Genomic DNA, 13209 nt, shown 5'->3' on the forward strand with positions numbered 1-13209 from the left:
ACCTAAGATATTAATACTTAAGAGTTTTCATAATTTATGTCCAGATTCCAAGTGTGATTTTGTCTAAGTGCACTGACACATTATTTTCAGTTGTTCATTTATACTTTTTTTTTAAACAAGTGAAAACAGCTAGTGCTGTAAAGATAAGGTCACATTTACAGTAGATTCGGTCTATATATTTTGGGAGTTTGAAGTTATTTCCGTTCTGTTCTATGGAATAAAATCACTTTCAAAAATAATCGTACATAATTCAAAACATTTGTGTGTAATTTTAATATACTCGTGCGTAATTTAAAACTATTGTACGTAATTCTGTTTTTTGTCAGAGTTGGATTCCAAAATCTACGGCCACTACGGTTTACAGATACGCGAGTTTGTGTGTTTTTTAGAGTACAACTCTAAAATGCACGACTGTGACAGTTTACAGACACGGCGCTTGTTTTCACAATAGCTCTGTTATACACACGACATGCGAATTACGACCACGAAATGCGGTGTGCAAAACGACTGTCAAAAATACGTCATCAAGGTCACAGGCATTACTATCCGAGGGAAGATGAATCGATTCAACGAAGAGTCATACTCTTAATCGCTATTGGCCTATAGATTCATAGAAAGCGATAAATTAAACACATAATCCTAAAAAAAATAATAATAATTTATCCAATGTAAAAACAGCATTAATGATGTAAATAATATTGTTTTAAATTAAACTAAACTTCGAAAGTACCTTCAAAAGGGCTTACTGACGTAATCACCACCGCACGTTTAGGTCTTAGTTTATCAATAATCAAATACAGATTACAATTATTTTTGATAATACAAACGTCTCTTAACACGGTTAGTCGCACTTGATGTTCTTAAGTTAAAGTAATTTAAAGTCAGCTGTATTTGTTAACATTAGTGAACTAAGAAGAACAAACAACGTACAGCTGTATTTTTATAAATTAACAAAGTTTAATAAATACTGTATCAAATGCATTGCTCATAGTTAATGTTAGTTAATACATCAGTCAACAAATTAAACTTTATTGTAAAGTGTTACACTAGAAAACTAGGTTTTGCCTGATAGAGAAAAATGAGTAAAAAAAAAAAAAAAAAAAAAACTAATAAATTAAAAAATTAGTCAGCAGAGTTTAGTAACCTTGTTTTAAGTGACATTAACCAATTAATCAAACAGACACAGGTTTATCCACTAAAACATTTATTTAGCTTTCAGTTTCATTCACCAATTCAAGTAAAAAGATAGATAGATAGATAGATAGATAGATAGATAGATAGATAGATAGATAGATAGATAGATAGATAGACCACTCATTCATTCATTCATTCTGTAGTAGCAGTCCATAGAACAGAATCCAGCAAACTCTTCGTCTGAATAGAAAGCTGTGAAGATCCCTTCTTTCCAAGACCACAGTATCTACAGCATCACACATCTGCTGAGCTCCAGCTCCACTCTGTGTCTTCCTCACATCTGGACTGACAGACTTCCAGTCAACCATACCTACACAAGAGAAAAACAAATGTTGAGAGATTCAAACAAGAAGTAACCAATAAGTAGAATAAAATATCCAATAAAAAAAGAAGCACAAGTGTCTGAGACTGCAAGTCTGCAGCCAGATCCTTCTCCATTATATTATAATACAACTGTACTACTGACTATTCACTGAGTAACAAAAGTACTACATATGCTTCCTGTGCATGGTTTCTAACAGAATGGAATCAGAAAAAAGTTGACTGGCACTCATCTATACCACAGGTTATACTAATATTTACATTTACATTTATTCATTTAGCAGACGCTTTTATTCAAATCGACTTACAGATGAGGACAGAGTTGAAGCAATCAAAAAACAAAAAGAGCAATGATATATAAGAGCTTTAACAAGTCTCAGTTAGCTTAACACATTACATGTAGCAAGGGCTTTTAAATAATGTAATAAATAAAAAGAAAACAGATAGAATAGAAAAAAGAATAGAGCAAGCTATTTGGTTCATGTGCATGTACAACTCCAAAGTGTTGGGTTAACTTCAAAAGAGTGAATGTCCTTCGAGTGCACTTTGTGCAATGGTACAGTCAAGGCATGAGGATCTAATAAAAGAGGCTAATCATTCAGAGTAAAGTTACTGGCAGTGCTTGTCTCCATCTTCTAATGTTGACAATGTCCCTCTGAAGGAAAGTCAGTGTCTTTCTCATGTGTGGTGGATATGCAATGTTGAAAGCAGAATACATCCAGAAGGCTGTTATGAAGCTTCATCAAGACTGGTGCACTGACACTCATCTGTTCCATCTTCTGTCACCACACTGAGCCCTCGAACTATGATTGACATTTTACAGTCAGTATCCATCAGGTGTACTAGACGGGTCCCCCTTTCATAAAATAAATGAATAAAAAGAATAATAACAACAACAACAACAACAACAATAATAATAATAATAATAATAATAATAATAACAAGAAAAAAAAAAAAAAACACTTTTCAGATTCATCAGATTCTGTTGCATTCTCTTTGGCTCAGACAGTGTAGCTACATACACTGTTTGGCGCCGATACAGGATGGCTGCCTCCGTGACGAGCTCCGCATATGTTTTTGTGTTTTTGTTAGTTTGTCCTGTCTTTAGTTATATTCCTGCTATCAGTTTCACCAGGGAAGAACTGCTGAACATTCGGCAGAACGCACCACAAGATGTTTTACCGGATTTCAATTATTCAGATGTTTTAGTGAACGTTGTTATCGGAGGAGCGGCGGCGCTGATCAAGCGCTTCAGGACGCGCAGACGGGGGAAGCGAGCGGGAGCGCTCGTCAGACTCAGGAAGCGCGGATTTCGAACGCCGTTGCCCAGCATCCATCTGGCAAATCTCCGCTCTCTAACCAACAAAACGGACGAACTCCTTCTGCTCTCTCGGACAAATAAGGATTTCACACACTCTGCTGCTCTGTGTTTCACGGAAACCTGGCTGAATGACACCATACCGGACAGCGCGCTCCATCTGCCGGGCTTTCAACTGTTTAGAGCGGATCGCGAATCAGAATCCACTGGGAAATCACGTGGCGGCGGGACATGCTTTTACATCAATGAACGGTGGTGTACAGATGTAACTGTGTTAAAGAAGACGTGCTGCTCAAATATCGAAACACTCTTCATTAACTGCAAGCCGTTCTATTCGCCGCGGGAGTTTCACTCGTTCATTCTGGTCAGTGTTTACATCCATCCTCAAGCGCATGTGAGCTCAGCTTTACAGAATCTCGCTGATCAGATCACAGAGACAGAACAACAACACCCTGACTCTGTTTTAATCATTCTCGGGGACTTTAATAAAGCCAATCTGTCCCGTGAACTGCCAAAATACAGACAGCATGTTACATGTCCCACAAGAGACAGTAATATATTGGATCACTGTTACACCACAATAAAGGATGCATTTCACTCTGTTCCACGAGCAGCTTTGGGACGTTCTGATCACCTTCTGGTTCATCTAATACCGTCCTACAGGCAGAAACTAAAATCAGCTAAACCTGTATCAAGGACTGTAAAAAGATGGACTAATGAAGCAGAGCAGGATTTACAATCTTGTTTTGACCTCACTGATTGGAGTGTTTTTGAAGCTGCTGCCACCGATCTGGATGAACTCACAGACACCGTAACATCATATATCAGTTTCTGTGAGGATATGTGTATTCCTACAAAGACTCAACTAATTTACAATAATGACAAACCGTGGTTCACTGCAAAACTCAGACAGCTCCGTCAGGCCAAAGAAGATGCTTACGTGAAGGGGGACAATGTCTTGTATAAACAGGCTAAATACACATTGGAAAAGGAGATCAAAGTGGCAAAGAGGAATTATTCTGAAAAAATAAGGACTCAGTTCACTTCCAACGACTCCGCATCAGTGTGGAAAAGTCTAAAGAAGATCACCAATTACAAGACACCACCCCCCAGCACCGTAGAGAATCAACGACTGGCAGACGATCTGAACGAGTTTTACTGCAGGTTTGAAAGAACACCCATCACCTGCCCTGAACGCCTCCCCACACAACCATTCACACCCTTCACAACTCCTGCAACCAGCCCTGAATGCCTCTCCAAACTACCGTTCACACCATTAACAGCTCCTGAAACCCATCCTGAACACCTCTCCAATCAAGCACTCTCACCATTCTCACCTCCTGCATCCCCCCTCTCCCCCACACCTGCAATTCAGATCAGCGAGGATGCGGTGCGCCAGGTCTTCCGGAAGCAGAAAAGGAAAAAAGCACCAGGCCCAGATTGTGTTACACCAGCCTGTCTGAAATCCTGTGCTGACCAGCTGGCCCCCATCTTCACACAGATCTTCAACAGATCGCTGGAGCTGTGCGAAGTCCCTTCATGCCTCAAACGTTCCACCATCATCCCCATCCCTAAGAAACCCAAAATTACAGGACTAAATGACTACAGGCCTGTGGCTCTAACGTCTGTAGTCATGAAGTCATTTGAAAAACTGGTGCTGGCCCACCTGAAGGACATCACTGGACCCTTGCTGGATCCTCTTCAGTTTGCCTACAGAGCAAACAGGTCTGTGGACGATGCAGTAAACATTGGACTGCATTATGTTCTGCAACACCTAGACAGACCGGGGACTTATGTGAGGATCCTGTTTGTGGACTTCAGCTCGGCCTTCAACACGATCATCCCAAACCTCCTCCTGCCCAAACTAAATCAGCTCTCCGTGCCCACCTCCGTCTGTCAGTGGATCAACAGCTTCCTGACAGACAGGCAGCAGCTAGTGAGGCTGGGAAAATACACATCCAGCACCCGTACAATCAGCACCGGAGCTCCCCAGGGCTGCGTTCTCTCCCCACTGCTCTTCTCCCTGTACACCAATGATTGCACATCTAAGGACCCCTCTGTCAAGCTCCTGAAGTTTGCAGATGACACCACACTCATCGGCCTCATTCAGGACGGTGACGAGTCTGCTTACAGACAGGAGGTAAAAGAGCTGGCTGTCTGGTGCAGTCTCAACAACCTGGAGCTTAACACCCTCAAAACAGTGGAGATGATCGTGGACTTCAGGAGAAACCCCCCTGCACTCTCCCCACTCACCATCATGAACAGCACTGTGACTGCAGTGGAGTCATTCAGGTTCCTGGGAACCACCATCTCTCAGGACCTGAAGTGGGACATTCACATTGACTCCATCGTAAAAAAGGCCCAGCAGAGGTTGTACTTTCTCCGCCAGCTGAGGAAGTTAAACCTGCCACAGGAGCTGCTGAAACAGTTCTACTCCACCATCATTGAATCCATCCTCTGCACTTCAGTAACTGTCTGGTTCAGCTCAGCTTCTAAATCTGACCTCAGAAGACTACAGAGGGTAGTCCGGACTGCTGAGCGAATCATCGGTTCAACTCTCCCATCTATTCAAGAACTGTACTTATCCAGAGTGAGAAAAAGGGCTGTCAAAATCACTTTGGACCCCTCACATCCAGCACACTCCCTCTTTGAACTGTTGCCATCTGGTCGACGCTACAGAGCACTGAGCACTAGAACGACCAGACACAGGACCAGTTTCTTCCCTCAGGCAATCCATCTTATGAACAGCTGACAATAATGGCGAACACACTACACTTTATATTTATATACACACACACTTTATTTATCTAACACACATACTTAGTATACACTTAAATTTTGCACACAATATATATGTACATAACTTCACTTTGTAATATACCTGCCTACAATTGTCATTTGTATATTGTCATTCACTGTCTACATATTTGTATTTTTTATTCTTTTATTATGTGTTTTATGTTCTGTCGCTGTCATTCTGTTGTACTGCGGAGCTTCTGTCACGAAAACAAATTCCTCGTATGTGTAAACATACCTGGCAATAAAGCTCATTCTGATTCTGATTCTGATTCTGATACAGTGCAGAACTGCAGAAACAATCAGAAGCTAATGTATAAGCTTCACAATATACGGTGCATTTCATGTTCTTGTCTAGACTGATAAATCTTACATTGTTTTCTAAAACTATTGCTTTAAATTTTTAACAGATGGGCTAAAAAGGTACAGAAGAATAAAATATTACCTGAAAATATTTGAAACATGATATTTTACAGTTGATGAGTTTTTTTTTTCTTTAATATACTCACTCCAGCAGGTGTCCTGAAGTATGTGTATTTTTTGAGTACATCCTCCTCAGACATTCCTTCAGTGCTTTCTCAGCGTCTCCAGGAGAATGTTCCTGTCGTGTGGTCTTTGACAGCCATGTGTCTGGATGTGTTTCACTTTATAACACATTCACATGAGCCTCAACAGATATTGAATCCTCCCCAACACAAGTTTCCTTCATCAGAACAACAGAAACAGATCATGCTTAGACCGTGACATATATGAAAAACATCTAAATACTTACTTAGCAAGGTGCTTTAGATATAAAAAAATAATAAAAACATTGAACTGCATAAACATTAAGATGATGGTCAGGCAGTGAAGAAGTGGAGTACATACAAAAAGGATTTAAATATCTGTAGTACATTATCTTCCTTACATTAACCTGCACTAAGTGAAAATGTAAAATTGATTAACAGTGCAAAAATAAATTATGCATATGTCAGTGTGCTTACATATTCTACAATAACCTGCAAGTGGAGCTCGTTCTGCTTTACATTTCAGGTTTAGGGATGTGTCAGATGTGCTTAAAACACAAACTTGACTGATTGTCATTTTCCAGCAAATAAAGATTACAACATCTTGTTACTACAATATTGTGTGTGATTATGTTGATAGAGATAAATCAATGGTTTAAAAACAATTTAACTTACTCAGTCATTTCTTTCTGTATTTATGTGCTAATTTGCATAAATACCACAACAGATCTAAACATTGGGTATAGCCAGGTGAAAATGTCTTGTTCGATCTTGTTGATAACAGTAAAATACTTAATATTAAGGTCTGAATGGAACCCATTTAGGCTACCCATGAGCATTAATACAGAGGCAGGAAGAAGTACTTTAGAAACCAGCCTTTATTAGTTTGGTCCGTGGGACTGTTTCTGGAAATTTACTTTTTATTTTGCCTACTTTTTGTCTTCTGCATGCTCCTTACTATTGTCTCATGTTCTTGCCTCAGACTCGTCCCCCAGAAACAGCCCCAAATATAATCTTTTAAAAATTAATAAAGGAACCAGCCTAAGTAGGAACCAAAGTACTTCTTCCTGCCTCTCTGTATTGATGCTCATGGGTAGCCTAAATGGGTTCCACTCATATCTTAATATTAAGCATTTTACTGTTATTTGTCAACAAAATTTAACAAGACATTTTCACCTGGCTAGACCCAATGTTTAGATCTGTTGTGGTATTTATGCAAATTAGCACATATTTAATTAGACTATGCACCATTTGTCCATGTTAACAAACGATTACTATCTCTGTAATATTGATACTCTCTGTTATTAGTTATTAGTACACAGGGGTCGTCAAGTTCGGTCCTGGAGGGCCCGTGTCCTTCAGAGATTAGCTCCGACCTCATGACCGCCTGGAACAAGTTTGATGACCCCAGCTTAAACATGTCAGATTAAAAAAAAATAATAATAATTATTAACTTACCTGAGACGAGGTGTAAGCGCTTGGCTGTTGATCCGCCATTTCGGCGCCAGTGGTTTAAAACTTTGGTAGGGCGCATGCGCACTTCGTTGAATCAATTCATCTTCCCTCGCATAGTAATGCCTGTGACCTTAATGACGTATTTTTGACAGTCGTTTCACACACCGCATTTCGTGGTCGTAATTTGCATGTCGTGTGTATAACAGAGCTATTGTGAAAACAAGCGCCGTGTCTGTAAACTGTCACAGTCGTACATTTTATAGTTGTACTATAAAAAAACACACAAAATCGCGTATCTGTAAACCGTCGTGGCCGTAGATTTTGGAATCCAACTCTGACAAAAAACAGAATTACGTACAATAGTTTTAAATTACGCACGAGTATATTAAAATTACACACAAATGTTTTGAATTACGTACGATTATTTTTGAAAGTGATTTTATTCCATACTGTTCTGACTAGTTTCCCTGTTTCTGTTTAGTTTCTGTTTCACTGGTTGTCGTAGTTATTCATTCTTTAATTGAATTTCAATAGTCCCCTCATAGACCCTCAGTTATCTTCAGTTCTTTGTCTTGTGTTGAAGTTTCATGCTGGTGTTTCTCTATATGGTTCCTGATGATTATTACATGTGAGTTCATTGTATCTCTGGGCCAAGTCTCTTGAATCTGGATTGTCAAGTCAAACCAGCATCTGACAGTCACTGGTATGACACCCTTTTAAATGTTTACCCCTACATGGTGCATATTATTAACTTAAAGTTACATACTACATACTTCTTTTACCTAAAGTGTACATATTAGTACCCAATGTACCACCCTAGTGACAGCTTTTTTTTTTTTCTGAAATTTTGTCATCATATTTACTTAATATAACTAGTCTTGAAACTTCTAGATATTTCAACTGAAACATTGGACAAAAATACTAAACATAGTTCCGTTAGTAGCATAGCTATAGATAATATACCGCCGTAGTAATTTTATTATCCATTATATGCCAGTTTCAGATGAACTGATAATCTGTGTTCATTCTTGCTGGCTCCTGGCTTTTTTTTTTTTTTTTTTGTCTCAAGTGTTTCTTGGGTATTTTTGTCTAAATCAAGAGACTTTCCCCCTCATTTAATTTATTTTTCAGTCATGTCTTTTCCCTAGCACTTTACACAAGTAGTCATTGGTAAAGTCAATGTGAAGAGTTATAATGAAGTCAAATCCTCAACAGCTCCATTGAAAAACTTCTTCAGGTTTTTATGAGCATCACCATGGTAATGATTGCTTCTGGGTTGTTGGTGTTTTATTTATTTATTTTTTATTTAAAGAGATGTATGTGAGGGCCAGGTGTTAGTCTGCTTCCCCTCAGATTTTCTTCAGTGTTAATCCACTGCAGTCTCCCAAGTAATCCCATCAACCTCTTATCCGCCGTCGAACGAGAGCATAAATTACTTAAAGGCATTACTACCAGGGAGAGCATGGTGCCACTTTTTATTCACACACACACACTCATTCACTCTCTTATTCCTTCCCTGTAGCTTCTCTCCATGTCATCTAGTTATTGCCCTGATGTAACTATTGACATTGGATAAGCCACAGTAGAATATCACGCTAAATGAAGTGCTCTGCTGGGTGGGAATAGGCAGAGAGGGAGGGGATGCTGGAAGATTAGCTTGTTTTGGATTCAGCCTTTGCTGTCGGAGACCCATAACCATCAAGAGGAGAACTGACAAGGTGCAAGGAATCGGTATTGTATGATGATTTCATGCTGAGCGAAGGAGGTAGTGCTTTCATACGAAACTCATAAAGAAGGATTAAAGAGATTACAGAGCAATGCCAGACTCAGTGGGACAACACAACAGTCTAACCACTATTTTTAAATTCATTTCTCCCCTTTTCTAATGGATAAAGTGAGAGTGGCTTCAACATCCTGGAGGAACCATAATTTATCATTAGTGGTGATGATTTATGAACACTTCTTTTTACTACTTTCAGCATTAGAACAATGTCATCTGGTGTAACCACGTAAACAAGTAATTTTCTTTGCACCGTAAATTCATTTGAGTGTACATATTAATTATTTAGTTTTACGTGTGATTATACACTTGTAATTTTTTTTCTATATCTATAAAATCTATAAAAATAAAAATAAATATGTTTTTGAGGAGTCTCACCAGCAGGGCACTGAAACGGTTCAAGGAATGAAAACGAAAACCGGAAACGAACAAAATTGTCACAGGAACAAAAACAGAAACAAAAACAAAATCAGTTTTAATCATTCGGAACAGAAATGCTTATTTGAAATTATCATTATCCGGTTATTAACGTTATTTTACCATTCGCTTTAATATTTTTATCAGACAGCTACAAATCACAATCGAATAGTAGAGCATGTGACACTGGCGCATCAAGCGTGAGTAAAATGCCATGCAGCACTCATAGGCAGTCTATTTCTCCTGATTAGATTTGTCTTTAACCACAAAATTGGCTACCCATCAAATTTTCAGAGGTATGTTTAAATAAAACATGCTTAGAAACGTTATGATTAGCTTTACGTAGTAATGCAATATATGTTTTTGTTTCTTTTCTGTAATTAATGTGAGCTAAAAAAAAAATTAGAACATAAAAAGTAAAACCTGGCCTATTAGCTTATACCACTGTCAATTACTTTTTTTAGATAGACAATCCTTTTTGTTAGTATTTCTCCTATGACAAATCGGCTAACAAGTCTGTCTGCAATATTGAGGAATGCTCTGCAGAAATAGCCGGGAATCATGGAGGTAACTTGCAGAGGCAGATTCAATGTAAACATCCAGCAGAGTATGCTGCTTCAACCAGCATTAAAAGACCAGCATCTACAGCAGATGGACAGACAACTCTGGACGCGGTCACAGTGAAAAAGCCGAAGACAACAGACCTGCGTATTCAAATGAATCCTGATGTTCTAAAAGATGCATGCATAGAACTACTGACTGTCAACGGGAGACCATTTACATTAATGGAAGACACTTGCTTCAGAAAAATTATCGAGCCAATACAAGAGGCTATAAGAAATGATTTTGCCATGAATTCCTCATATATCTGTGATATGGTGTCAAATGTTGCTCAGGTGGGAAGGGAAAAACTCAAGAATGAGTTAAAGGGAAGGCTACTAATGCTAAAAATTAATTCAGCTACATGCAGAGACCGATCTGTTCTTGGCGTACAGTACACTGATGGAGAAAAAATTGTTGCGCACTTTGGCCATAAGAGAGCTAACTGAATGACACACAGCTGAATACATTTTATCCATGGTGAAGGATGTGTTAGAAGAATATAATGTTGAATTATGACAAATTTACTCAATAACGTCAGATAATGGCACTAACATGTTAAAGGCAGTGTCTTTACTATCTGATATGCAAGAGGAGACCCCATGGGAAGCGAATGAAATTGATCCCATGGGCACAAAAATATAGGATGATATGCTAGCTACAATTCAGGGCGCAACTCCTGATTTGGTCATTGAACTTGTGAGGTGCTCGGCTCATACCCTGCAGTTAGCAGTTGATGACGCATTAAAAGAGCAACAGTCATCCAATTTGATTTCTAAAGCGAGATGTGTTGCAAAAAAGTTGCGCACACAAAACATTGACACTCTTCTTAAAGGAATGGGGCATAAAAGGCCAGTTGTTGACTGTCCAACACGCTGGCATTCTACACACGATATGCAGGAGCAGCTTTTAGAGGTCAGGATTTTTTGTGAGGACATGTCAACTGAAACTGCATTTAGGTGAGAATTATTGGGGGCAATATCCAGCTTGGTGCATGCACTGAAACCAGCAAAAACTGCTACGAAAAGCCTCCAATCCGACAAGCTCACAGCGGGTGACTTCTACGGTGTTTGGCTTCAGTGTGTACTGTGTACCAACACAGTTGACAATCCATATGCAAAATGCCTTGTTCAGTGTCTCAAATCACGACAAACACAAACAAATCACGCCCCTACATACAGATTTTTTCTTAGCGATCTTCAATCCGAAAGCGCAAAAAAATCACTTGTGTCATGACTGGGGAGCCATTCAGAATATATCTGGCAGCAACAGGACGACACAACACAGTCCGTTCCAATCATCCGATGATGACAACGAGATAGAACAGCTGTTGATGGCAAAAGTAAAGGAAAGCACAACAATAAAACCCACTCGTGTGTCAATTTCTTCTGTTTTGGATATGTATTCTAGCGAAGCATGCCTTAAGAGGAGTGAGTGTCTTTTTAAGTACTGGGCAAGTGTTGCTCCCACTAACCCAGATTTGCACAAAATTGCTATGAATTTAATTGCACTACCTGTAATGCAAGTCAGTGTAGAGCGCACATTTTCATGCCTCAAGTACATTCTTTTCCCACTGAGGTCATCAATGAATGCACGGGTCTTGGAGGACATTCTTTTCGTACGTTTAAACAAGCAGTACGGACTTTAGGCTCAAATAGACTTTTACAGTTTGTGCATTTTGTTTAAACCAACCGAAGTAACTGAGGTAGCCCAAAACAGTTCAATGTGATTCCTTTATAGACTGTTAATACTTAATTAAATTGTAGAAATTTTGTTGTGGTTTTATTTTGTGTTAATGTTATATTGCATTAAATGATCAAGCTTAATTAGCTAACTGAATTTGATTCTGTGATGCAAGGACGTGTTGCGTTGGGTGTTTGCGTTATAGCATACTTTGAAATTAGCAGTTGCAGTTGCATTAAAAAAGCAATGGTTATCCAGTAATTTTTTTTTTTTTTTGTTATTTTTCCGATTGAAACAGGTTTAGGAACGGTAATGTTTAATGAGGAACGTAGGAATGGAAACTTTATAATACCGGTTCCGTTTGGAGAGAACATATTGATTTTTTTTATTTTTATTTTAATGTTTTTTTTTTTTTAAGCCCTGCTCACCAGGCTAAGTTGTACAATCTGAACTAAAATTTCCTTGTCGTAGAACGGTCAAATCATCTGCTGTTATGGTCTTTTCTACACATTAGTTGCACCAGATTTTTAAATTTTTTTTCAGATAAACAGTGGAGTAGTTTTATTCAAATATTTTTACTAAAGTTTAAGCCCTTGAGCCCTTGTTTATAGACATTGACTTTTCATCAAGAGTCAGTGTTACTTCCGACAAAATACAATCTGTGGATAAATCTGCTCTCACTCAATATCCTTACACTTTGATCTATTGTTTGCAGGCCTATATATTTATAGTCAAGCATCTCTTCTTCTGTTAGCCTATTTTGCAGTTTATCTAAAAGAAAAGGTGCTTGAACAGCAGTACTCAGCTTTACAGTTAGTTTGTTGAGTTTGAATTGTAAACTTCTTGCCACCAGTAAGTGCTTGATGTGTGATGCTAATGAGAACTGTTTCAATGAGTGTGCCTTCAGGCCTGAGGAAGCTTGGAGATCATGCTGAGCTGTCAGACTTCTTGTTTTGATAGCCAAGAAAACACGATTCAGTCTCTTTTCTTTCCAAATCATGCCTGTCATATACTGTATATAGTATGTTTACAGAGCAATCACCAGACGATGCTTCTCGCTTTTCAGCTATGCATCCTGTTGACACTAAATGTAAAAGTGTCAAGCTATTTTGAGCGATTTCTTTTTCCTTCGGCTTTCA

General features: G+C 38.7%; 1 long non-coding RNA gene across 2 annotated transcripts; it reads right to left on the reverse strand.

Annotated features, from left to right (window-relative positions):
- Nucleotides 1-1187: 1187 nt before the first annotated feature.
- Nucleotides 1188-8034, reverse strand: LOC127938726 (uncharacterized). 2 transcript variants are annotated; one of them, XR_008148781.1, is made up of 3 exons: nt 7594-8034; nt 6139-6332; nt 1188-2318 (listed from the first exon to the last, which is right to left on the reverse strand). It is a non-coding gene; the product is annotated as an uncharacterized LOC127938726 (long non-coding RNA). The 2 variants fall into 2 exon arrangements; XR_008148780.1 differs by having other exon boundaries at nt 1188-2371.
- Between the last annotated feature and the right edge of the window lie 5175 nt (nt 8035-13209).

This window comes from Carassius gibelio, chromosome A20, assembly GCF_023724105.1.
Source record: "Carassius gibelio isolate Cgi1373 ecotype wild population from Czech Republic chromosome A20, carGib1.2-hapl.c, whole genome shotgun sequence".
NCBI lineage: Eukaryota > Metazoa > Chordata > Actinopteri > Cypriniformes > Cyprinidae > Carassius > Carassius gibelio.